This window comes from Carcharodon carcharias, chromosome 26 (assembly GCF_017639515.1).
Source record: "Carcharodon carcharias isolate sCarCar2 chromosome 26, sCarCar2.pri, whole genome shotgun sequence".
Taxonomy (NCBI): Eukaryota; Metazoa; Chordata; class Chondrichthyes; order Lamniformes; family Lamnidae; genus Carcharodon; species Carcharodon carcharias.
In genome coordinates, this window is record NC_054492.1 from 12,253,489 (window position 1) to 12,281,469 (window position 27,981).

At 44.0% G+C, this 27,981-nt stretch overlaps 1 long non-coding RNA gene across 2 annotated transcripts; it reads left to right on the forward strand.

Annotated features, from left to right (window-relative positions):
- Nucleotides 1-4: 4 nt before the first annotated feature.
- On the forward strand, nucleotides 5-27,966 carry LOC121269771. 2 transcript variants are annotated; one of them, XR_005941409.1, is made up of 3 exons: nucleotides 5-160; nucleotides 23,784-23,861; nucleotides 27,636-27,966. It is a non-coding gene; the product is annotated as an uncharacterized LOC121269771 (long non-coding RNA). The 2 variants fall into 2 exon arrangements; XR_005941408.1 differs by lacking the exon at nucleotides 5-160 and adding an exon at nucleotides 478-835.
- Nucleotides 27,967-27,981: the final 15 nt, after the last annotated feature.

Sequence of the window (27,981 nt, forward strand, 5' to 3'; positions counted from 1 at the left end):
CTTGTAGGGAACAAGCACAGCACAATTTGTGGGCCATTGTGTGTTGAAGTTTCCTTCTGGCTGTGAACAGCGACTAGCAACGGAGCCAGAGATACAGACAAGCAGTCGGGTCCAACCAAGGCTACAAAGTCAGATCAGGCTTTAAACAGGAAGTAACAAGGTGAGTACTTGGGCAGGCTTGAAGCTCTGGTATTGCTGTCTATTACAAGTTTATTGCTGTCTATTACAAGTTCAGGCTTTGCCTTGCATAATCTCTCAAGTACAGCAGTGTTAGTTATTTCTGTAAATGGTCTGAGCATCTTGCAGTGAAAGTGTTTATGTAATTTTCAATATTTAACAGTATGATTATGTAACCCTTGTGATCTGAACTGATCGTTTATGTCTTTCCGATGTTTGTTCCTTCAACCTCAATTCAAGAAAACAGCTGGTAAAACATAGCTAAATACAAATTATTAACTTATTCACAGCTGGTGAGCATGTAAAGCAACAGTTAGGATCAGACTCGCTTTGTTCAAACAGCACAGCTACGTTTTGCATATCAAAGCAAAATAATAAACATGCTACACTTAACCGTACAAGGGGATCATCTTATTTGACTTAAGCAAAATAACTTCTAACTGCCCTTTTCACTTTCTGTTTAAAGCCTGGCCTAACTCGGCTGGACCTGACTGCTTGTCTGTATCTCTGGCTCCGTTTCTAGTCGCTGTTCACAGACAGAAAGAAACTTCAACACACAATGGCCCACAAATTGTGCAGTACTCCTCCTGCAAGTGGACAGTGGGCACAGAAGGGTCCAATATGAGCGTGCAGAGTGCACCCGCTCACTCAGTGCCAGGTATGCTCCGCACGTCACATTTGCGCGTGCAAATCAGAGGCCTAACGTCTATTTCAGGATTCATCATGAATATCAAATCATGACTGCCTGCAGCAGTTATCATGCAGTCAATTTTCTCGGGCAAAGAGAATCCAGGGTCTTTAAAGGAAGCTGCCAGCAAATTGCTAAGTTTAAAAAAAAAGCTTTACTTGCTTGAACGTGGAACGAAGTGGAGGAATGCAAGTGTTGTTTGGTTTGTCAATATAATTGGAATGGGGAATGTAAGATAGTCAAAGCTAGTTTAGGCAACCTACTTGAAAAGCACCTTACATTTATTTGCAATAATAATAACTATTTGCATTAAAAAACACCTTTAATGTAGTAAGATGTCCCAAGGTCCTAAACAGGAAATCAAACAAAATTTGATACCAAGCCACATAAAGAGGCATTGGGACAGAGCTTGATCAGTGAGTGGTTTTGAGGAGCTTCTTAATGGGGGAAAGAGAAAGAGAGGGAGTGGTGTAGAGATTTAGGGAGGGAATTACAGAGCATGGTGTTTAGGCAACAGAGGCAACACCACGAATCGTGGAGTGATTAAAATAAGGAATGCACAACGAGCAGAGATCTCAAAGGGTTATGAGCCCGCAGAAGGTTACAGAACTAGGTAAGAGCGAGGCTGTGGAGGAATCTGAAAGATGGGCAAGAATTTTAAAATAGAGGCATTGCTTAACTGGGAACCAGTGTAGATCAGTGAACCCACGAGTAGTGGATGAGTGGGATTTGGTGCAAGGTAGCATATGGGCAGCAGAGTTTTGAGGTTAAGTTAATGGAGCATAGAAGATGGGAAGGCAGCCAGGAGTGAATGTAAAAAGTCAAGTCTGGAGAGTTTCAGTAAGAGAGGAACTGAGAAAGGACAGAGTCGGACGATGTTGGGGAAGTAGCCAGCCGTGTTGTTGTTAATGTAGGAAAACACTTCGTAGAATTACAATTTGTTATGAGTACCAGACTTATCTTAAAGTCAAGAGCGGGAGTCAGGAACTCCCAAGTCCCAACAGACCTCGGAGTTTCTGCACATGCGCAGACTGGGAGCAGGCCGCACATGAGCAGTTCAGCATTTTGAGTTCTTTGGGTCGAATATGGGCCCAGCGTGCCTGCACTGGAAGGGAAAATGGCACGACAACCTGAGTCATGCAACCAGGAGCAGAGCACCATTGCAGATAAGAGACCCAGGCAGGGAACAGGGAGACTGGACAGGGAGAGATTCCAAGATAAAGGTCAAAAAACAAGAGTCCCAGACAGGGGTCAGGGACAGGAAGAGGTCCCAGTTAAGCTAAAAGGAAAGGAGCAGAGAAAGAAGCCACAAACAGGAAAAGGGCTGCGGTTAGCATACTTTAAGTGAAGAGGGCTCAGGAGAAGTTCTGGCAATTCAAGAGGGTCGAAGAAGGTTGGTAACTCCACGCTGCTGTTAAGGCAGAGGTACCAACTTGGAACAATAGCGTTCTGCTCAGCATGGCCAAAGAACTGAAGTTGTGCTCGCGAGTTGGCGCTGAAGTACAGACTTGGGAATCCTCGCCAGTTGGCGCTGTAGTACAGATTTGGGAATCCTCGCAAGTTGGCTGGCGCTGGAGTACAGACTCGGGAATCCTCGCGAGTTAGTGCTGGAGTACAGACTCAGGAATCCTTGCAAGTTGGTCATGGAGTACAGACTCGGGAATCCAAGTGAGTTGGTCAAGGAGTACAGATTCGGGAATCCAAGGGAATGGGAACTCGGGAGACAAGATTGAAACCCTGCGAGATGGTCCATTGTTGATGCCATCTGAGTTGGAGTGACTTTTGGATAGAATTCCAAGTCAGACCTTCAAAAGTGAAGACTGGAAGCCCAAGAGAGAGAGTGAGAGATTCAATGAGATTGGTTGACTCAATGTTTACTGATATTTGGATGGGTTGTTAAGAATCTGTGGAATCTGTCTGGATCGCATCTGCCATTTATTGTGCAGTGTGGTGTGTTCGACCACAGTTTCCCTGTTAATTCACACGTACCTCCTATTTACCCTGAATGTTACAGTAGAAGATAGATATTGTAAATTGTTTTATCCTTCTGATCTTGTATAGTAAAGTTTATTTTTCGTGGTTCAAAACTCATGGAATCGTTTGGCTTTATTCGTTTAGCATGTATCTTGAATCTCAAACATTATCTACTTTAAATAAAACATTATTGGTCCCTAACTGGATCTTAACAAAAACTTGAAGACATGGTCCTGGATCAGAACATAATTGGGCAAAAAGGGTTGCTAAGGCAAAGAAGGAATATTAGGCCAATCAAAGAGATTGCTTTTGAGGAGGGCTCTAAAAGAGGAAATAGTGGTTGAGCGATGAAGGGATTTAGGGATGAAATTCCAGAGCTTGGGCCTAGTTGGCCAGAGGCACAACTACAGTGATGGGGTAAGGGGAGGAGGGGATGTACAAGAGACCAAATCCAAGGATGGAGAGTTGTAGGAGTGGGGGGATTACTAAGGCCATAGAAGGATTTAATCACATAGATGAGAATTTGAAATTGGAGGCATTGGGAGATGCGAAGATAATGCAGGTCAGTAGCGGCCAGATATATAGGTGGGAGGGATTAGTGATGTATAGGTTTCTGGTATTGCTGGGGACGAGGGCATTAAAGGTGGATTTGATAGAGTAGATGAGTAGATTAACAGCTGTGCAAGTATCATGGTATATGAAAGGCCTACAGCAGTTTACAGCTTTAAATGTACATTTGTAATTGATTAGGTGGAGAATTTCTCCTGGGTGGATGCAGTAGGAAGTTGGTGTGGCAGAGTGTAAGGACTGGGAGCGGTGCCGGATACAAGAAGCAGCTTAGTGATGGCCTTGACCGTGATTGAAACCATGGGAGTAGAGCATCCCCTGAGATTAGCGCTCATACTTCTGGAGGTTGTCCCATGAAAACAGAGGACAGAGGGAGAGTGGATATCCAACCAAGAGGCAACAAGTGTTGATCCAAGGGTCTGTGTAAGTTCATAATGGCCTCTATGTTACCAGTGGACCTAGTTTACCAGTAGAAATGAAAGGAAGTGAGGTCCAAGGACCAAGAATGGTGAAGTCCTGGGAGCCTTGGGGCTGGTGAAAGGTAAATCCACAGGATTAGTGCAAATGAAAGAACTGGTCAGAGGAACAGAGATGGAGTGATGCAGAGGACATGAGCTCAGTAGTAGCAGTAGGACTCTGAGGATCCAGTCCAATTCACTCCAGTGAAAGGGGACAGAGGAACTCTGAAGGATGAGTAGATTCAGCAGCCATGGAAAACAAGCAGAAAGCAGTAAGCCACAGATTATCCAGCAGCAAGGGATTCGAATCCAGAGAAGAATGGAACCCATCAGGAACAGATCACAGCCAGCTCAGTGTGAAGTGAAGAAACCACAGCTGAGAAGCAGAAAACTGAGCTGCAGGAGCAGGTCGGGTGATGGAGTACAGGCAGTGCAGCAGACACTGCAATCTCAGGAGGAAATTGTGGTCAAGGCGGAGGTCACAATAAAGATCAAAAGCCAACAAAGAAATTGGGCGGGTGCCAGGAGAAAACTGTTTTCTGCCTATCAGGAGAGTAAAACTGAGGTCAGCAGTGCACAGAAGTACATATCTTACAACCCTTAGCCATGAATGGTAAATCTTTATTTCAATCTTAAACTTTGATCTGAGCTGAGAATGGATATGCGTCAGCGCTCTCTCCTAGCATAAACATTGATTTGGAATTTAGATTCTGCTTAGTTGAGCCCTTGCATGCGTGGAGCTCACTATTGCTGGGCACACAATTCACAGTTGCTGGACATCACTAGCTATTGATAGGCACAGGGCGCATTTGCTGACTACAGTCCCACACTCTGAACATAGGGTTCACTATTGCTTGGCAAAGAATTCACTATGGATGGGCACTGGGATCACTGTCTTGGCACTGGGGTCATTATCTTTGGCCACTGGTGTCACTGTCACTGAACACAAAGCTGAATAGGAACTGGCCTTATTGGTTGACCTTGGCACTTAGTGTGACTTTAAAAGAGTTACAGTCTGGGTTGGTATCTACTAACAGGTTGGTGTCCTGAGCTATTTTTCCATCTCAAAAAAATACATAGAGGTTAAAATTCAACATTGTGGGAGCAAAATAGGCGGTATTGGATTACCAGTCATTTCAATGGAAAGGATACTTGAGTTAGGAGTATAACACATGTTGATCCACTGATCATATTGCCTGTCTGAGAGTTGAATTTTACCCCAATATTTTTGTAGCAACAATAGGACATTTTTGCTGGATTGACCTCTTAGTTGTTGCATTCAAGCCTTTTCATGTTGATTACAGTTGTTAATCACCATTCCTCAGTAAAACCTATCAGTGCATGACTAACATACATTGTGGATGGTTTGTATGGAGCATTTCTTGACAGTATTTGAATCCTTTGAGAATTATGGATTGGCATTTGCATGCAGTTTAAATTTGGGATAGAGATAGCAATTATCCAAAGCCACAAAATGTGGTTTACTATGAGAGAAGAGATTGCAGAAACTGGGAATCTTGAGATTGAAGGTTAAGAGAAGATCTGAGAGAGGTGTTCAAAATTGTGAGATTCAAATTAGATAAATTTGAAAACGATTATATGCACTAGTTACTGAGCTCATGCAAATAATGAAGGGAGAGTTTAGAAAAATACTCACATAGGGACTTGTTAGGATATGGACTGTGCTACCAAAAAATGATGAAGCAGAATTCATAACTTTTAGAAGTGTAAATGGATTAATACTTGGAAAAAAGAGTTTTAAGGGGTATGGAGAATGGGTGGGGGTAGTGAGGAATGGGATTAAATGACTATTTCTTTCAAAGCTGCCAAGCACATGGGCCAAAAGGTCTCCTTCTGTGTGGCAAAATTGTATGATTCTATAATAGTTAGGTAAAGACATTGCAGTGCAGGGGATGCTCAATGAATGTTGAGCATGAATAATCAAAGGTTAGGGGTGAAATACTGCAGGCTGCATTATAAATGTAATAGGCTGGCCTTGTAACAACAGTTGATTTTCATGAAGAATCAATTATTTATGTCTTGAAACGCAACTTGGCCTGTAGCTATGTAATATAGAAAAAACATGGGAAATCATGACTATAACTGGTAGTTATTCACAGGTGGGTTTACTTCTACCAGTGAAAATCACTTCAAAGTGTCCATTTTTTTTTCAATGTATGAATATAATGGAAAAATTTATGTTTCACATCATGTGAAATGTAACCGAGAAGCTGCTTCTGATTATGGAAATACTTCTGACAAAATTACACTGTCTGTGTCTGGTAAGATTTGTAAAATTCCACCCGGCAATATGCTGAAGTCCAGGTGACCTCATGAACTCACAGGATGTAACAAACTCCATTCCTTTAACTCTACTCTTGCTTGTACAGGTCGACTCTGCAGCCCGCCATTAGCATGCTGCTAGCGTTGTTAACTTTAAGTTTCATATTGACGCATTTACATTTAATCCATGTTGACACACACACAGCCTTTTAGACGGGGACAGTTTCACCTTTTCCATTTTATGAACCCAAAATCTAAGATTTTTCCTTGCAAAAGGTACTGATACAAGTCATTTCACCTTTTTCTCTTTTTTTTCCACATTTTCTTTCTTGTTGGTACACTTGTTTCATAAGTGGCCTGAACATCAAAGCAGACAGAATAGCTTTACTTCTTTATTTCTAATTGTCCCTCTGCTCTGCTTCCCATGCCTGCTCTTATTAGAAACCAACAGTTTTCTTTTCAAGTGCTAGTTGCTTATACAATGAAATCCGTGCACAGGAATTGTTGATTTAAGAGAATTATCAAACCTCAAATTTATTCCAATGGACTCCAATACATTTCTCTTGTTTAGTGGAATAAGTGAGAAATGTGCTGTAATTATGTATGGGATGTAATTAAGAGTATCTGGCTTGAAAGAACGGTGACCACGGTTAGCTGAATTATTCCATGCAATCATTGTGGGAGGGAATTTTAATCTAACCCACTCACTGGGAAATTGACAGAATCGGGTGGAATTTTACATCACGCACAATATTCCTTGCATTATTTTGCGAGATGTGTGCCTCACAGGCAAGGCCAACATTTATTATTCATATCTAATTACTGTTAAAAAGATGGTGGTCAGACTTAGTAGTCTTGAACCGCTGCAATCACGTGAAGCAGGAGGCCAGAAGTCAATTTTCACTCCGTTTTAGATTTATTCACAAAGTGAGACAGTACAAATGTATAACTCCTAATTCTACAACCCACCACCAGTGTCAATAAGAGTCTCTTTACTCTTTTGAGCAACCAATCCAACTAAATTAAGAAAACGAGGGGCAAAGTAAGAGGCAGGCCCTTAAAGGGATAATGCAAAAGAAAACCAGAATCACAAAGGAAACTTACAACATCAAATCAAAAAGTGAGTTTAAGGGGATCAATAAAGTACCCTAGTCCCCATGGTGCCCACCAGGCACAGAAGGCCTCGATCATGCCAGCAGACACCACGTGCTCCCTCTCCAGGGACACCCAGCCGTGAAATTAGCTGCAAAAGAGGGAAGACAGTCGGGCCAGACGAACCCCTCAATTGCTCGCTGCCTGGACCTGTTGATGACTAACTTGTCCAGGCCCAGGAGCAGGTTCATGAGGAGGTCCAAGAGTCTCTTTCTATATGCACATATCCAATGATTGCCCCCACCACATATACCCACAACCACAGTTTATACAATTAACAGATTCCCGTTTCTTACTTCTTTAAATAAAACTTAACAAACAAATAATATTCATGAACAATGGCCTGGATCTTCCAAGCAGCAGCAATGATGGCCGAATTGTCGCTGCGGCTTAAGTTCCCTCCACTCGACGATGCTGCCCATTTTTTTCCCCAGGACCTTCCATTCCTAGAAATGCACAGCATTCCTAAAGGGGCTCTGTTGGAAAGCCTGGGCAAGACAGCACACAGCCCCTTTTTATGGCACTAGCTGCCTTAAGATAAGTTTAAAGGTCCAGTCTTTGAATGTTAGTGAGTGAGTGGGTAGTAGGATGGTCAGGGGGTAGTCAGACCATGGAGATATGGTTGGGGGGGGTGGGGGGGGCAGGGTTCAGGTCAGGCTGTGTGGTAGCCAGCGGCTCGGGGGTAGCTGGAGACGATGGTTGGGGAGGGTGGTTAGGTCAGGTAGGGTAGCCGGGTGATTGAAGGTATACTCAGCGGGTCAAGGGCATAATTGGTTGTGAGGGTGGTGGTTGGAGTGTGATTGGGGAGTTGGTTGTGTAGTCACCCAGGCATTGGATTAGGTTTTAACCTGCCTAACATTTTCTGGGTAATTACTGTCCAAAAGCCTCTGACTCTAAATCAGAGTTGGAGAAATTCACAGAGGGTCCCAGGGGGTGGGGGAATTTCCCATTGGAAATTTAAACTTCCTGGGCAGTTTCCACTTAGGCCCCACACATCAGGACTTCCATAGGATCATGACATGCATCTTCAGTCATACATCTGGTCTCTGACGATCTGGAGACCAGAAGATTTGGCTCAATATTTCAAAGGAAGGGAAGAAAATTATTTTTCATATTTTCTATAAAGCCTTGCATCATGGCACTTGTCGTCTAGGACCCCTTCTTTGCATCTTTTGGTGCAAGCACTCCTTTTTGTATAACAACCAGATAATGTATAACTTGCATCAAACCCATTTGAGCTTGGAGATTTCCTTTTCTTCCAACAGTTGTTTCACTCTAAAAGATCAATCCTTAATACTTTTTTACTTACATATTTTGTAGAATGTACATTATCCCAGAAGGAAAGATGACTATGTAACCTTCAATGGGCAAACTCTTTTCAGTACACCCCTTGTATAGAATTTCCCGTAAAATATTTGACAAGGAGAGCCCCGTATCCACTGCTCCACAAGAGCCAGTATTTCCACAGCTAAAGTACTTTTAACAACCGTTCTTATCTTCGCTTCCCAGACTAAAGGGCAACATTTCCCATTTTCACCCACCAAAAATATTATGGAACTAGCTGCACTTGAATCCCCATAAGGAAGATCGGCATGAGAAGCATCACTTTAAAAATAGCTAACTTTGTGTTCTTTTGGTCACCCAGTGATGGAAACTTAAGTACACATTTCCCCATATATTTTTTAAAAATATTTTATTTGCCTTAGACAAGACCGAATGCTAGTTTTGATGTATTGGAGCTGAGTACTACAATGAAGTTGTGGATGTTTTAAGGCAAAAAGTACATAACCAATTCACTCGCTCCAAACCTATTCTGCTTGATTTCCAAACCAGTATATTTAAAAGCCCCTAAAGCCTGGCTTCTGATCTTAAATTCCACTTCAATCTTATTAACCACAGGTTTCTCAAATTCCACAGTATCAACCCATGAAAAATCATCAACATGCATCATGAAGATGCCGCAAAGCTTCCCCTTTTAATATCAATAAAACAATGTAGGATCTGCTTTTATTGGAACTCAGCCTATTTCCAGAAAAGCAGATCTCACTGAAAAATACCACACCCTCGAGAAATCATTCAGACCATAAATGCATTTGTCTAGGTTCCATAGTTTCCCCTCTGTATCGCTGGCCTTTTTAAGCAGCTTCAGAAACACTTACAGCTGAAATTTTTCACCCTGCAGAATCATGGCTTTTTTGTCAATTGATGTACACCCCCAGGAATATGTGGCCAAAAGAGCTAAAAGGACTTTCAGGATTACTTACCCAGCCATGAGAGACTCCACTCTATTAACATTTGTATCGCCCAGTGACTCTTCAAAACCCTGAGCAACTTGCCTCGCTTTAGCCTTTAGTCATTTTTGAGTCTTCAAGTTCCCTGTGTCATGTGTCACTTCAAGAACTCTGTTGCTCTGCTTTTGGCAGTTCATCGCATCATAATATTAAGTCACATCTGAAGCACCTGTTAACGGATCCCTGGGCATTTCTGGGATTCTTTCACCTCCTATTGCTGCTCTAATCCTGTGGCATCCAGATCTGCTGAAAGTGCATTCATCCTCATTCCTCCTGTCTGTCACTCTTCCTTTGTACTGAGGCCTGTGTCCAGCTTCTGGAAATTCCCGAAATGCCACAATCATTCAGAACTCCATCCTTAGTGACACCACAGGATGTCCCACTTGTGCCATCAAGACTGCTGGAAATGATTGCTTCCCCAGGAATTTTTGCAAGGTAGCATACACCTGGTCCAAAAGGGAGCCTCCTTCCGAGAACTGAACCACAGTTAAGACGAGGAGCTTGTCAATATGTGACACGTTGTTATAATCCAGTGATTTAAATACGAGCGCTGAAGGAGGACTGTCCAAATTGAACTTCTGCAATCTTTTATATAATCTGTTAAAGTCCATCATGTATTCCTCCTCGGAATGACCGTCCATCTTCAAAATCCATCCAAGTCTGATCATGTCTCGTATACGTCTAATAGATCATCCTTCTGGTAACTTTCATCCATGAGACCTAAAAGAAAAGCCAAGCCTTCCTCGGTATCCAACTGATGAGCTTCCAGCTCACAAAATGCTTTGCTTCTGATTGTGCATTTGTTAGGCAGTGACAATGCCAAGGCCATACCTTGTTTCCTCTTTGTTATGGATGTGACCCATGTCCACACATCCATGTCCTCCTCCCACTGGTCATGAGGTTCAAACTCTGAGAACGTCGGTGGGAAATCATCCCCTGACAATTTGCACTTGCTTTCAGCCAAATCTTCACCAAAGTTGCTCCGATTGTAATCTTCCGTCTCAAAAACATTGGGCGGGATTTTCAGAGCCCACTGGTGGCAGGCGTGATAGGTGACCTGCGTGGAAAATTTGGCGGGACTCACTCCACGACAGCGTGAAGGCTGGTCGTGATCTTTTGCTTAGCCTGCCAATGGTGGGCCATGTTTCCCACCATCGGTCTGCGGGAAGCTGATTACAATACGCTTTCCCGCCGGGCCCTCGGAACCCCGCCGCATCATCCCTCCGCGTCGACGTGTTTCACAACAGCACACAGGCCACGTGCACTTGGCGGCCTTCGCTTTGGGGGAATTGAGGTGAGTGAGCAGCAGCGTTCTCCACAGCTCGGCCTGTTGTTTACAGGCGCCGGGAGGAAGGCAGAGAAAATTGATGCCTGGACCCGCAGCCAACTGCTGAGGGATGGGAGCTGCCTGGAGGCAAGTGCTGCCCTGGTGCTGCATCCCACACACAGGCAACTGATGTGCAGGGGGGGGCAGGGTAAGCGAAGGGAAGAGGTATTAGGGGCACCTGTATAAACTGACCATGCCTCTGCACCTGAGACAGATCAGGCGCAGCCACAGTGATATGATTGGGGACAGGCTCCTAGCCTGCCCGTTCATGCAAGCAATGTGGAGGCACCAAAGGGCCAGAAAGTGCTCCATACCTTATACCCCAGCCCCCCACCACCAAGTCCCCCACCCCAGCATTGACTTTCTGTCGGCCACCACTTTATTGGACCGCAGAGCAGTTGGACTGCACACGTTGTACAATCTCCTCACCAACGCTGGCCATGTAGCATTTATTGCTGGAGGTGCTCTCAGCCCCTTGCAATCTCAGCATCCTAGTCTGGACCAGTCTCCCCCATGTCGTAGGTTGACAGGGCAGCCATGCAGAGCACTCATCTCTGGCTATCCAAGGGGTGACCAGCTGGGAAGCATTAAGGGGCAGTCACACAGGGCCAGGAAAGGTACTAAGTACAACCACGATAACCACATTTCTCTCTTTCATGCTGCAGGAGGACCACGTCAGGATCACGAAACCCGGTGACCTAGCTTCCTGATGGCCTACAGAGACCATAGAAGATGGAAGAGAGAGTGACTGAGGCTCCTGGCTGCACAAAGGCAGGAGCAGCAACCTCAGGAAGAAGGAGCAGCAGGGGCTCCTGCACATACTGCCCAGGAGCGACAGTGAGCCGTGGCTGGTCGGCGCCTAGCGACACCCCGGGTCTATAGACACCGCCTGCCAATCCTGCAGATGACTGAGAACCAGTGTCGCCGATGACTGTGCATGTCTAGGGACCTGGTGGCTCACATCTGTCACTTACTGCAGGACTTGGCACCAAGGGGACATGGAGGGCATCCACTGCCAGTGGCTGTGAAAGTGACCACGGTGCTCAATTTCTATGCCAGTGGCTCCTTTCAGGGCTCCACAGGTGACCTCTGTGGGATTTCACAATCAGCCACCCATAAATGCATCCATGAGGTTACGGATGCCATCTTCTCGAGGTGAGGAGCTGGCTGAGGAGGAGATGGAAGATCTGCACATCTCCTACGATGAGGAGGACGCTGACGGGAATGAGGGTGAGGGTGTTCTTGGTGGTGACGATGACGGGGGCTCTCGCACTGGCTAGCTGAGGCAGGCACCCTCAGGAGGCCCTCATAGCTGCCAGATTTGTGGAGGATAATGACGACATGCAGTGAGGTGTCCCCTTAGATCCTCACATCGCAGTTGTGAACGTTTGACTCCAGTCTGGCTTATAGCAGCGCCAATACCTTCTGTGAGAATGCTCCTGTCATGGAGTGGAGGTGAAGCCATAATAGTCACTTGATCGCAGGAGGATGATGATAACATGCAGTGAGGCCACTCAATAGATCTTCACATAGACTCTGAGAATGTCTGACTCCTGTCTGGCCGAGGGCAGCTCGCTTGCGCTCTGTGGTCAGGGTCATATCATAGAGACGCAGCCATGAAACTTTAGACGCACCTGATGTTGTGTCCGCCTTCAGCACCTCAGCCCTTCAAGTGCTGGTGCACAGCATCACTGGTCGCAGATGCTGGTGTGATGGGGGTCTTAAAGTCGCTGAGTGCACACAGAGAGAATGAGAGAACTCTATGGCGCCTGCCCACTACATTCTGGCAGCAATGACCAGCACCGCCAAGCTGCAGGCATCAGTAATGTCTCCAGGGAGTGTGAGGCTGGACCATCACTTTGGTCTGAAGGCTGCAAAGAGCACAGGGAAGAGGCCCTGGACTGAGACACCTGCCTTTATCATGTACAGAAAGGTTTCACATCTGAGTGACAAGAACACTGCTCATCAGAACAAGGACCCATAGGCAGGGAGACATTCTTGGGAGTTTACTGACAATAGTGAACATTATGTACAAGTGATTAACATCCATGCCCAGGCTGTGCAACTCCAAAAGAATTAATCCTCCTTAACTTTCCTAACCCTGCCTCTACATCTTGGTGCTCCCTGGACATCCACATGGAGGTGGAGGCAGCCTGCTGACTGTGACACCCTGTCTGCGATGACTTTGGCGGGTGTCCTCTGGAGGGCTGAGACTTGGAGGTCCTCGGCCTGCTTTTGGGGTTCTGCTGTGCAGCAGTGGCACCTTCTTCAGCCTGTGAAGCTGGATCTGTGGAGGTCACAGGGAGAGGGGCGTCAGATGGGCTGGTCACTCCCAGAATCACCTGGGTGAATGGCCCCGGAATGTACACCTGCTGATCCTCCTCCCTATGGGTGCCGGGGGGCCCCAGGTTGACCTCGTGAGCGGAAGAGGTAGCTGGAGCAAGATCGAGCTGCCCAGCACCCCTCTCGTGTACACACTGTTGGAGGCCAACTATGGCATCAGTGATGGAGTTAAACCCGCACAGCAGTGCAGGAGTGACATCCTGGACCAAGGTCTCCATGGCAGCCACCATCCTGCCAGTGTTGACCTCAGTGCATTGGCATGCCGGTGCTATCAGCTCAGCCTGAAGATGGACAGACTCCTCCATCGTGCCTTGCAATCTGAGGAGTTCAGTGGACATCCCTTCCTGCTGTTCCCGAGCTTGCCTTTGCAGCTGCAGCAAATGCGACATGACCGAGTCCAGAGGCTCATCTAACTCAGACTCAGCAATGTTCTGGCCTCCAGCAGTCGTCCAAGTGCCGGGGACCTGGGAAGTTCATGCCTCTGCCTGCTGTGGAATCAGAAAGTGCGATGTGCTCACCAGATTGTGATCCCGAGGGTACTCTAAAGTTAGGTCCCACCGAGGTGTGTGTCTCTGCGCTGATGGAGGGTGTGGGTGAGCGCTGTGACGGGACTTCAGGGAGGGTGCCTCCAGATTCCTCTTCAGAGATTTTTTTGGGGCTTGATTGGAGGCCCTGGGTCATGGACCTCGTTGGCTGTTTGGCAGATGTACCTGTGAAAACAAGGGGAGATAATTAGTGCATGGCAGTGGCCTGTGAAACAGGACACATCACTCACAGCATGGTTGTCTGATGGATGTTGCACTGCTGGACCCTCACTTGGTAGAGCAGCGCCGACCTCACTGTCAGCACAGGACCGATCCCGGTCATTGCCGGCCAGCTGGATGGCTCTGTTTTCAAATTTTTTCAGAACTTTGATTTCCAACATCCCTCCACCTGTCTGCGACCTTTCCCTCCTGTTGTGAGCCAGTTTGTCCTGCATGGATAGAGATGGGGAGAGTGTATCAGGACGCCTGCTGGGCCAGATGATAAGTATGCCTGGTCTGTGTAGGTAGCAAGTGGTCCCATGGATGGGGTGAGGACAATGAGGGTGTGTGTGAGAGTGAATGGTGATGTTGCTTGCACTGGCAGTGATTGAGGGCCCTGTGGGTGTGTGATGGGTTTGTAAGTGTGTGAGTTGGGAGTGATGAAAAGAGTGACTTAACCTGGCAGAACGGAAGAGATCACTCATCCTTTTGCAGAACTGGGTGGTTGTCCTCTGCAAGGCGTTTGCACTGACCACCGCTGCTACTGCCTCGCAAGCCGGGTTGGTGACATTGCTGCCTATCTTGTGGCCAGAGCAGGGGTAGAGGACATCCCGGCGGGCCTCCATGGCATCCAACAGTCGCTCGAGGGTCCTGTCGTTGAAGTGGGGGGGCTGCAGTCTTTGTTCCTTTGCTGGCCATATCTCCTGGGCAGCGGTGGTGAGCTGGTGGCGATGAGCGCTTTGCTGGCGGCTGACTTTTAAAGATGGCAGCCGATGTGATGCAACAGCAGGTTGACGGCGAGCAGGCGAATGAGAGCCTGCTGCCATGGAAACGGCGTATTTCACGGGAATGAATATATAATGAGGTGGGCGCGGGAAGATACGGTGTGAAAACCCGCCATTTTCATCGGCAGGTAGGACTCCATTTTACCCGCCCGCTACCGCACTTAGTGCAATTCTGGGAAAATTCAGCCCACTTTCTTAGTTTCCAACCTTCATTTTTAGGTAACTGTTCTCTGCTCCCATGTTAAACTTCTTACAGCCAGGGCTGAAGGAGGAGTCTTTACTCAGTGTTATTTTTATTCACAAAGTGAGACATTATAAATGTATAGCTCCTAACTCTACAACTTACACCAGCGTCAATAAATGTCTCTTTATCTGTGTACAAGTAATTATCCAATGGCTGCTCCACCCTCCACCGTTATGCACTTAACCTTACTTTACACAGTTAACAGCTGGGCCTCAGTTTAATCTCTCACCTAAAAGTTAGTACCTCTGACCGTGCGGCATTCCTTCAGCACTCAAGTGACAGCCCAGATTACGCGCTAAGGTCTATGGAATGGGATTGTCTTACAGCCTTCTGACACAGATCAGAGTGCTACCAACTGAGCCAAGGCTGATACCACATGGTAGGTTCGTTCCTCAAGATGCTGCATGTTGCTCTGCTAGCTGCTGGTGAGTTCAGCCAGCTTTTGTTTGAAGGCCGGAAGACCACTTCCACAATTGAAATAGTGACAAGCTTGCCGGCAGACTATTTTTGCTGCTCTCTTTTGCCATTTCTAATTTCTTACAAAAGGGGCATTGAATACAGAAGCAAGGAAACCATGTTGAAGGGTTTTGTTGGGCTGCAGTTGGAGTTGAGTGTGCAGTGCTGGGCATCCTATTTTTGGAGAGATACTATAGCCAACAAAAGATTTCAGTGAAGGTTCACTCAATGAGGGGAATGGGAATAAGACTTTGCCATTATGGTGGAAATCCTGAAATACTGAGGCCTTCACCATAGAATCAGAGACGGTTAAAGGAGGGGATCTAATGAAGGTGTTAAAATTATGAAATATAGGATAAAATATTGGAAATCTCTTTGTACCCGTTGGTCAATCAGCAATGGACAGATATAGAAAGGGTTCTGAGAATAATAAAACAAATCAGAATTTTTTTTCCCATGTACAGTGTTATTAGAAGATCAAATGCTTTATCACAACTGAGCTATTGAGGCAACGACTATTCTATAATTTTAAAGGAAAAATGAATAAATATTTGAAAAGGAAGGATATAAAAGGATAGTGTGACACTTGAAATGACTCAGCTTCAGTCAAAGAGCTAGCACAGGTGTGATGGGTAGAATAGCCGCCTTCCGAGGTATGAATGGGATCATTCTACAGAAGATGTGAATGACGCCTGTTATTTTTAAAGGAGACATGTTTTTAAACCAAAAGAAAGTTTCCTTTTCATTTCTTTTGGGGCATTGGTTCAAACCTGCTGTGAATGTTGTGCAAGAATCTTGCCTGCTGGGAAGCTTTCGAGGTTTACATTTTAACTCGACCTTAATTTAATTAACTCATGCTTAATTCAAACTCCACAGTGGAATTCTTCACCACAGAGGGGCTGTAGAGGCTGGGTCGTGAAGTATATTCAAGGCTGAGATAGACAGATTTTTAATCGGTAAGGGAATCGAGGGTTATGGGGAAAAAGCAGGAAAGTGGAGTTGAGGATTATCAGATCAGCCATGATCTCATTGAATAGCGAAGCATTCTTGATGGGCCAAATGGCCTACTTCTGCTCCTATGTCTTATGGTCAATATAACTTTGTGAGAGATTTTTTTCCAATTTTTACCTTAACTTTTGATAAGCCTGCTTTGCAAATGACTGTCTGGAAGCAAGTGGCATTAAGGAAGCAGTTATATACATTTAGTAAAACAAAAATCAATGGATTAAACAAAAATCGATAAGTGAGAGGGGATGACAGCCCCTCGTAGGGACTGTAACAAAAAACAAAAACGTCAGAGGAAACTTAACTAATTAAACCAAAATATCATTCCCGGGGGGTGGTGATGCACCCCAACCCCCACAGTGCCCATGGTTGCAGAAGGCCTCGAGCTTATCAGTGGACACCGCAAGCTCCCTCTCCAGGGCCAGCTGGCCGCAAATGTAGCCGCGATAGAGGAGCAGTCGAGTCGGACAACCGTCCTTGACCGCCCACTGCCTGGACCTGTTGATGGCCACCTTGGCCAGGCCCAGGAGCAAGCTTATAAGGAGGTCCTCCTCCTTCCCCGCACCCCTCCCCTCTGCACCAGATGGTGAAGCAGCAGTTATATAGTCACATTAGCAATTGTCCTGTCTGTACAAATGTGGTTCCTTTAGCATAACAATACGCACTTAGGAAATATCCTAAACCATGTAATATCATGGATCCAAAAGGGGACATTTTTACATGGGTCCCTCTATAGCTTAATGACTTGGGCCAGAGTTTCCAAAGTAAACATTTATGGGGAAGTAGTGATAAACAGTCTTAAAAAGTATCACGATATATCCCTAGTCCTCTTCAAACTGCCATCAGGAAGTGAAGAGAGAAAGCTGAGTATGGCTTGAAGTAACCCAGGTCCAAAGGTTTGCTGCTACCAGTAGGCACACAGCAATTGGATCAGTATCTAAATTGGGGGGTGGGGGGATGGGAATTGTTTGTGAATACTACCTAGTGCCCAAGATGGAATTGCATGTGTCAACATCAAGTGAGGACATGGTCTATAATGTCCCCATAGTCAAATATCCCCACTGTCCAATATCATACATGGATATTTGTCATTCTGGCCCAAGTGGATCAAACATCAGTGGGAGACCCTCTAAGGGACAGTGACCATTCTATCATAAGGTTTAGGTTAATCATGGAAAAGGACAGAGAACAATCCAGAGCAGCGAGAATTAATGGCAGAAAGCCAACTTCGATGGGATGAGAATACATCTGAATCGAGTGAGTTGGAAACAAATGTTGACATAAAAGATGGTGCCTCTTTTGTCAAAGAGAAAGTATTGCAGGCAATATCAAGGCATATTCCCTTGAAGGGGAAAGGTAGGACAAATAAATCCAGAGTGGATGATGAGAGAGATCAAGGTAAAGACGAAAAGGAAGAAGTGCACATACGACAAATATCAGGTAGAAAATACAATGGAGAATTGGGCTGAATATAGAAGGACCAGAGGGGAAGAGAAGAAACTAATAAAAGCAAGGAGAGAGCATGAAAAGAGACTGGCACCAAACATAAAAGGGAATCCTAAGGTCTTCAATAAGTGTATGAATAATAAGAGTAGTAAAAAAGAGAGTAGGGCTGATTAGGACTTGCATGTGGAGGCTGGAGAAATAGTTGAGGTGTTGACCGAGTCCTTTTCTTCCTTTTGCAAAGACAGATACACTTGTTACCCAGGCTGAGGTGTGAAAGGAGGTAACTGATACACTAGAAGATCATACAGTCGCAAGGAAGGAGGTGTTGGAAAGGCCATCTTTACTTAAAATTGATAAGGTATCAGGACCAGATGAGATGCATCCAAGGGTACTGAGAAAAATGAGTGTGGAGATTAGAGAGGCACTAGTGATAATCTTTCCTAGACACAGGGGTGGTGCCAGAGGACTGGAGAACTGAGAATGTTACACCCTTGTTCAAAAAGGGGTGTAAGGATAAAGCTGGCGACTACAGGCCAGTCAATTTGACCTCAGTGATAGGGAAACTTCTGAAAACTATAATATGGGATAAAATCAATAATCACTTAGACAAGTGCAGGATAATTAAGGAAAGCCAGCATAGATTCAAGGGAAAATCAAGTTTAACTAAAGTTTTTTAAGGACATAACGGAGAAGATTGATAAAGGAAACATTGTTGATGTGGTGTATATGGATTTTCAAAAGATATTTGATACAGTGCCTCACAACAGACTTGCGATCAAAATTCTAGGTCATGGAAAAAAAGGGAAAGTAAGCACTTGGATAAGAAATTGGCTGAGTGACTGGAAACAGAGTAGTGATAAATGGTTGTTTTTCAGATGGGAGGAAGGTTTGTAGTGGAGTTCCTCAGGGGTCAGTGTTGGGACCCTTGCTCTTCTTGATCTATATTAATGGCCTAGACTGTGGTGTGCAGGTCATGATTTCAAAATTTGCAAATGATATGAAGATTGGAAATGTTGTCAACTGTGATGGGGACAGTCTTGAACCCCAAAAGGAAAAAGACATGTTGATAGATTGGGCAGACAAGTGGCAGATGAAGTTCAATGCATAGAAGTGTGAGGTGATTCATTTTGGCAGGAAAGATATGGTGAGACAGTATAAAATAAAGGGAGAACCTGTAAAATAGGTGCAGGAACAGAGGGACCCTGGTGTATCCATACATAGGTCATTGAACATAGCAGGGCATGTTGCGAGAGCAGTTAGAGCAGTTAATAAAGCATATAGTATATTTGGCTTTATTAATAGGAGCATTGAGTACAAGAGTAAGGAGGCCATGTTGAATTTGTATAAAACACTAGTTAGACCTCATCTGGAGTGCTGCATCTAGTTCTGGGTGCCATACTTGAGGAAGGATATGAAGGCATTAAGGAGAGTCCAGAGAAGATTCACAAGAATGATTCCAGGGATGAAGAACTATAGCTATGAGGATAGATTGGAGAGGTTGGGACTGCTTTCCTTGGAGAGAAGAAGGTTGAGAGGAGATTTGATAGAGGTACTCAAGATCCTGAGGGGTATGGACAGGGTAAAGAGTTAGAATCTGTTCCCTCTCGAGAGAACATCAAGAACTGGAGGGCACAGATTCAAAATAATTGGCAAAAGAAGTAAATGTGATGTGAGAAAACATTTTTCACCCAGAGGGTGGTTGGAGTCTGGAACAAATTCCTGCAAGGGTAGTGGAGGCAGGTTCAATTGAGGTCTTCAAAGGAGAATTGGATTGCTACTTGAAAAGAGAGAATGAGCAAGGTTATGGGGATAAGGCAGGGGAGTGGGACTAGGTGGAATGCTCTTTCATGGGGCCAGTGCAGACTCAATGGGCCGAATAGCCTCCTTCTGCACTGTAAAGATATTATGATTTGAGAGAGGTATCAGAAGGTGACTAGTGCCTGCGAAGTTACTCCGCAGCATAGAATCAGCCCTGCAAATGTACTATACCCACAGGATCAACTGTAGCAACACGCCATGACATTTTTGACAGTAATCCCCCAACTTCCCACCTACAAATTCAAGTGCAGCAAGTACATGGGAAGACCATCACCTCAAAATACCCCTCCAAGCCATAAACGATCCCAATTTAGACATATCGTCGCATTCCATCATCATAGTTGGATCAAAACCCTGGAACTCCCTGGTTAACTGCACAGTGGAAGCACTGTTACCGCAGGGAGAGCTGAGGTTCAAGGGGGAAACTTAATAGTGCCTTCTGAAGAGCAGTTTGGGATCTGCAAAAAAAAAAACAGGCTTCGTCAGCAGTGCCCATGTCTCTAGATTATGTTTTAAAAAAAAAATGGTGAGTAAAACAGTTTAAAACAATAGTTTAAGATACTCTGTTTTGTGTGCAACATTTTGTCTGACATTCCTTTTAGAGTCACTGACTGCTGAATTGTCTATTTTATTCAAACTTTTCTGAATTAACAGCTTCAATAAATACAAATTATTTATACTAGGCATCTTGTCGCTTCCTTCATGAATTCTGAACCACTACTTTCAAAGGTGTTCTATTCTGCAATGATTGGGTTTTAATCCAAATGATCGTGTGCCTTATTAATTGTTAAAACCATTCAATAATACAGAAAGAGAAATAGAAACAAAATGTGAGGCATGTGGTGTTGATGGATTGGGCCTTCATTACAAGAGGCAGCTGAACCCTGAAAAGTAAATATTAAAGTGAATTTTGCTTTTCCTTAATGTACAAAAAGGTAAAAATAAATCCTTGGAGCAAATCCTAATGAAGCCACGAGAGTATTCATCAGGCAGACCATTACAGAATGATTCTTTATCCTTTTGCTACACATCAGTGTCCCTTGTTAATAATTCACATCTGCCAGAATTTGCGCCTTCTTCAAAAAATTGATTTATGGTTAGACTTTACAAACAATACAAAATCAACAGCTATTGAGTCAGACAGAAACTGAAGTTGTTCTCCATTACATCCTTCACTGGATATCTATAGGTACACACAGAGAAAAGGTGCTGCTGCAGAGAAATGTTTAAATATTGGACAGATGCTAACATTTACCATCCTCTTGTGCAATCTGAAGGCCCATATGAAATAAACTCATGTGACACTGTAATGGTTTTTTTCACAAGACCAGGGCTGATGCACGGGCTGATGTTACCAGGTCAGGATATAATTATTTGCCATCTTTCTGCTGCAATTGGATAATGGGATTTATTTTGGCAAAAGGGTGAAGATGGGTGCTGTGCTAATAAGATACTCCTGTTTGAAAGTCTAGCTTTGGCCTGCAATTTTAAGGTTAATTGATCATTACCATGAGTTAAACATGCCTGGATGTGTTAAAATAGGCACTTGTTGGTTTAGCGCTCAAGCAGTGATTAGAAGCAATTTTCGTGGAGTGACATATATGTAGCTTCCACATTTCTACTTTCACTGAAGGTGTGAGTGCACTGGGTGAAACACAATGAAACAGTTAAGATAGCTTGTGAACCTCGTACAGATTCCTGGAGGCAGCACTGGAGGACGAGGTCCAGAGAAAGGTGTATATCCTGACCTGTGGCATGGGTGGGAGTTTTGGGGGGCTGGTGGGATAGAAGAGCCTACCTCCCTCCCTTCCTCCACCCTGTAGCTAGTCTTGCTCAGCTTGGCCTCCCATTCCTCCTCTAGACCAAAGGGAACCCTGAGCTAGATCCCCATCACCAAACAGCTGCATTCTCCTTGTGACTCCGATAAGGTAGAGCAGTGCAGTCCTGACTCTTTTTAGGTAAAGTCCTCAGAGTTTCCAGAATAACTGTTGATAGGGTGTTGATGAAGTCTTCACAAACTGTCTTAGGAAGTATTGCGATGTATCTCAATTTCTCTTCAAACCACTTGCAGCAAGTGAAAAGTGAAAGCTGAGCATGTTTTGAAGTAAGGCTCACAATCTTCAGCACCAAGATCTTTCCTCCTGTTGAGCCGGTATTTGTTAGGAGAGATTGTTAATTGAAGTGCTCGCAACCAAAATGCCATGCGGCATCTTTAATGAACGCTAGCAGGCAATTTAATTGTCAATCAGCCTTAATGATCCTCTGAGCTGCCTTGCTAGTGCACACTTCAATCTTTACCAAGTCAGCATCTTGCACTAAAGGTGAGCTAACCAGCTTTCAGCTCGAGGTCCCATCTTGGCCACCTTGGACGCTCATCGGTGCCTAAAGTATTTGAGAAATATCGCCTCCAATGGCTCTTAACTGATTTGTAACCTGTAATTAAAAATGAAAATCAACTTTTTTAGCACTCAGTGCTTCCTGAATGTAAAGCAGTTTCCAAATAGATTCATTACAATCAGTGATGTAATGGACCAAGGCCATGGGCACAGGCAATCTCCAATTGAAACAGAAGAAATTCCTCATTACTTTGCCAACAAGTGTTTGACAACTGTGGACCCAAGGATGAATAAAATTAACAATTGAATAGTATTTTCATTCCTAAACATGGTCAAGAGTAGTGCTCAACTTATAGCTCAGCTCTGGACATGTATTTTCAATATTTCTTCCCAAGCAGCTTGATTAGATCCCAGTGGTAAACTCTAAATATAGATCTTGTTATATTTATGAAGCAAAGCTTGATACACTCGTGTGCTAGTTATACTGCATCAAGCATTGGGTACATTTTAACGGTAGTTTAAGCAGCTAACTGTCTGCATCTCCAACAAGTGATAGGAGGTAGAGTTTCAATGTTGAGCAATGCCTAAAATCCACAACCTGGCATTGATGCATTGATTAACCCATTCTGGGCTGGTTAGACAGTGGTTACATCAAAGTTAGAAACAGTCATTCAGCTCAACAGGGTCTTAGCAGTGTTAATGCTCCACATGAGCCTCCTCCCACACTCCCTCACCTAACCCTATCAGCATATCCTTCTATCCCTTTCTCCCTCATGTTTATCTAGCTTTTCCTTGAACGCATCCATGCTATTCACCCCAACTGCTCCATGTGGTAGCAAGTTCCACAATCCAATCATTCTCTGGTTAAAGAAGTTTCTTCTGACTTGCTTATTGGATTTACTCATGACTATGTTGTATAGTAATTGCAATTAAATTATTGGATAATATTCTGTATCTGGGATGTTTTAAACAATGATATTCAGACTATTGGTAAGTGTAGTCTGGAAAATATGTTAAAGAGTCATCTAGTCAGACAATTTCCATTATTTCCCTCTAAAAGAATATGGTATCCAGTAATCACAGAACAAATCGATGAATGTATGCCCAACCCATTATCGTGTCTTTAAGATAATATAATCTCGCAACCTTTCCAAATTCTCATCTGATTAAGTTTGATTAGCATTAAACTTACTATCAACAATTCTGTCAAGCATGAGATGAGACATAGCCTGGAGTTGGGCGACTGCTATAAAGGTTTCTGTCTCTTTTTTCCTCTGCAATCCTCTAGTTAGGAAACATGCTACCCTGTGACTAATGAGCCGCACAAGGCCAACAAAATGTAATTAATGGGCTGTTTTCCTCCATGAGGAACCAGTCCACGGCAGATAGTTGGGGCACATATGAATGGATACCGTAACGAGAAAGGTGCAATTTTTATAGCACAACATGACTAGAAAATGCTGTGCATTTAAAAGTCTGGAATTACTGTCAATTATCCCATCTTTATTCGCTTGTGTTTCTTATAATCTCACAATTTGACCATAGGGGTTGAGCCTGTTGATAATAAAATATATTGTGGTGCTCTATATTTCTGGATCAATCAGCTTGCAATCACTTTTCCGCTGTTAAAAATGAATTTTTTTAAAAATCAAGGTTCCTGCTGAATGAACACTTTTGATTTGTTTTTCAGGTCACTGAACAACTGCAGAAGTTCAATTCGGCTGTGGAATATTTTATTAAATGTGACTCAAAAGCTTGTATCAAAGAAGTAAGTTGTTCTTTTGTTACTTGATCCAAGACCAGCTTTGATTTGGTGTTTATTTACCATTGGAATAGGAACGCCAATGGAGCTAGCTCTAAACTTAATCTATGTTGCAATATATAAATGAGTTAAAAAAACTCAAATACAGTTTTTTTTTTAAAAAAAGGCAACCTGCAGCATAGAACCATTCCACAAAACAAAAAATTGTTTTTTTCAAAAATTCATTCACAGGATGTGGGCATCGTTGGCTGGGCCAGCATTTATTGCCCATCCCTAATTGCCCTTGAGAAGGTGGTGGTGAGCTGCCTTCTTGAACCGCTGCAGTCCCTGTGATGTAGGTACACCCACAGTGCTGTTAGGGAGGGAGTTCCAGGATTCCAGGAGGCAGTGGCATAGTGGTATTGTCTTGGGACTGGTACTCCAGGGCAATGTTATGGGGCCCTGAGTTCGAATTCAACCACAGCAGATGGTGGGATGTGAATTTAATAAAAATCTGGAATTATAAGTCTAATAATGGCCACGAAACCATTGTCGATTGTCCCATTCAGTTCACTAATGTCCTTTAGGGAAGGAAATCTGCTGTCCTTACCTGCTCTGGCCTACATGTGACTCCAGATCCACAGAAATGTGGTTGACTCTTCAATGCCCTCTGAAATAGCCCCACAAGCCACTCAGTTGTATCAAGTTGCTAAAAAGTCAATAAAAAGGAATAAAACCAGATGGACCACCTGGCACAGGCCTTGGCCCCAGACCCTGTCACCCTTGCAAAGTCCTCCTTACGAACATTTGGGGGCTAGCGCCAAAATTGGGAGAGCTGTCTCACAGTCTAGTCAAACCAGTGCCTGCTCTTAGAAAAAGCCATCCAATTAATCCCTTTCCTGCTGCTCTCACCCTGTAATGCACAAGACCTTCCTATTCAGGGATATATTCAATTCCCTTTTGAAAGTTTTCATTGAATTTGCATCCACCACTGTTTCAGGCAGCACATTCCAGATCATGACCGGTCACTGAGAGAAAAAAAAATATCTGGGCCTCTCCCCTCTCATTCCATTTTGCCAATTATTTTAAATCTGTATCTCTGATTATTAACCCTCCTGATGGTGGAAAAATCCTTCATAATTTTGAAAACCTTCCTTAAATCTCCTCATAACCTCCCTTGCTCTAAAGCCCTGCTTCACTTAAGTCAGGGTGGCCGACAATATATGCAGAGCAAGATCTCAAAAACAACAATGACTTAAATGACCAAATAATTTGTATTAGATGTTGGTTGAGGGGTAAATATTGCCCAGGAGACTGGGAAAATGACTCTGTTCTTGGAATAGTGCTGTGTGAGCTGTTACATCCATCCGAGAGGGCAGACAGGGACTCTGTCTTCATGCCTCTTCTGAAACGTGGCACCTCATGAAGCTACGAGGAGAGATTGGATAGGTTGGGGTTATTTTCCTTAGAACAAAGAAGGTTGAGAGGTGACTTGATTGAGGTGGACAAAATTATGAGGGGAATAGATAGAGTGGACAGGATAAAATTGTTTCCCTTGGTGGAGAATTCTAGAGCCAGGGGACCTAGATTCAAGATAAGTGGCAGAAGGTGTAGGGGGGACATGAGGAAGAACTTTTTTACGCAGAGGGTAGTGGGTATCTGGAATTCGCTGCCCAAGTTGGTGGTAGAGGCAGAAACTTTAAACTCTTTTAAAAAGTACCTGGATCTGCACCTACTGTAAGATACAGGGCTATGGGTGCAGGAAGGTGGGATTAGAAAGGGCACCTGGATGTCCTCGGGCTGGCATGGACAAGATGGGATGAATGGCCTCCTTCTGTGATGTAACTTTCCTATGCTTCAATGGTTCTAATTCTCTTGGTAATGTCCTGGCGATGTCAATCGAGATTGTGTTCTCATGTTTGCAGAATGGGACTTGAACCTTCTGACTCAGAGACAAGAGCGGTAACACTGAGCTGCATCCAACACCTCAGGTATCATTCTGGTACATCCCCTTGCAATCTTTTGACATCCTCTTTAGCATTTTGCTTAAAAGGCACAGGACAGGATTTTCCAGCCCCGACAATGGCAGACATCGCCGTGGGCAGGACGGGAAAATTTGGACAGCCGGTGACTTTTAACAACTCCCCATCCCACTCTCGACAATATCCACTGGTGTTGAGGCTGGAAAGTCCCACCCGTACAGGGAGCGATGAGAAATTGGATTTAAACTCAGCTTTGGAAGTAAATCATTAGGAGGCAAATGGAGCTGCCTTTGGTGAATACGGTGTGGACTTTCTAATCGAATAGTTATTTGTTCGCTTGACCAGACACGGGCTGATTACAATAAAGGTGACTGTGTTCATGGTGCTGTTGTGCAGTCACTCGAAAGTTACATCTGTGCGCGATTGTAAACATGAGCCAAGCGTCTAAGATATCAGCAAATAATCGGTTAAAATCTTTCTAAACAGCAAACCGAATAGGGAGTGTTTCTATCAGCTCTTGAGGCATTTTGTTTTAAACCTGAACACTGGAGAAAAGCAACATAGCTTCCATTCTTTTTATGATGTCAGGGAAATTTGTTTAAGGGCCCTTTAATTTTTTTGAATGGCTGCGCATATGAGGTAACTTGTGCACAGTCTGCATAGGAACACTCGGGCTGCTGCAATGACCACATAGCTTAGAAAGGTAAAAGATGTTTCAAATATTCCAATCAGGAAGTATTTCTTTGTAGAGTCAGCCACATTGGGGAGAGTTTGTTGAAGCGTGTGCTTAGCTACAGTGCACCACCCTTCAGAAGGAAGCTGGGTGCAGCTGATGTTAGTAGAGGGCATCTTGTGTTATATTAGATGGTGAGGTGTACCTGGGATTGTTAGCATGAATTATTGCAATCTCCTGGAGCTTGCTTGATTGCCTTTGGGAGTTGGAGAGGAATTTGGTCTTCAGTTTATTTTTCCTCCCTGGCTTTTTGTCTCTCCTGGGGACATTGCATCACTGTCAGCAAGGGAAATTAATGATGTACTGATGGTCCATGTTTGAATGGTGAGCTTGCTGGATTCAATGGTCTTTCCTGTCCTTCTGTTTCATATGTTTCGAACTCTGTACAGTAGAGTTTTATTAAATACAGTCAAGCAGGCAAAGGTAATGGCAAATTCCTACAGACATATAAAAGGCAGAATAATTACAGTACTTATAAAGGTTTCAGAGAAACAAATATAATATTTATTTTATCTGCTACATTGACGCTTTTTGTTATGACGCTTTTTGTTATAACATAAACCTAATCAAAAACTAAAATAATCAAAATAATGTTGTAGTTAAGGAAGGGTAGCGGTCAATTTACACAGAGCAAGTTCCCAAAAACAACAATGAGCTAAATGACCAAATCATCTGTTTTAGATGTCGGTTGAGGGATAAATATTGACCAGGAATCTGGGGGAATGTCCCTGTTCTTGGAAAAGTGCCATAGGATCTTTTACATGCACCTGAGAGGATAGAGTGGGACTCCATCTTAATGTCTCATCTGAAACACAGTAACTCATTCAGAATTCTTTTAGTAACGTACCAGAGATGTCAACCTAGATTATGTCCTTATGTCTGTAGAATGGGACTTGAGCCCACAACCTTCTAATTCAGAGGCAAGAGTGGTAACACTGAGCCAATCCAAGAACGTATTTATAAGTGCATATCATTTGGTATATAATTGAATAAACTATGAGATATTGTTAGTGTATTAGAATCTGTTTTTGGTTAATTCAATTTTTGCATATCAACCATTATTAATTGGTTCTTCCTTGTTTCTAGGTGTCTTGGTGTCTTCATTTTGCTTCACCTCGAAAGCTGTGGGAATTAAAATTCTGCCCAAAGTCAATGGACTTTTGGCTGCCTCTCCGAATTTTCCATCCCGCCTGTGATGATTCCTGCCGCAGGCAGGACCAGGAATTCCGGGCCACATGTCTTAGCAAAATAAACCCACCTGTACGTGAATAGCGATTGAGTGGCTTGATACAATGAATTTAACCCTAGCATGTAATATCATGGCTGCAATACTACTTCAGGATACCACAAACATTCGTAGTAACAGGGTCAGTAACTGGAGCACTCTGAATTAATTAATGAGGAAAAAGATTTTGTTACAATGTAAGTATTG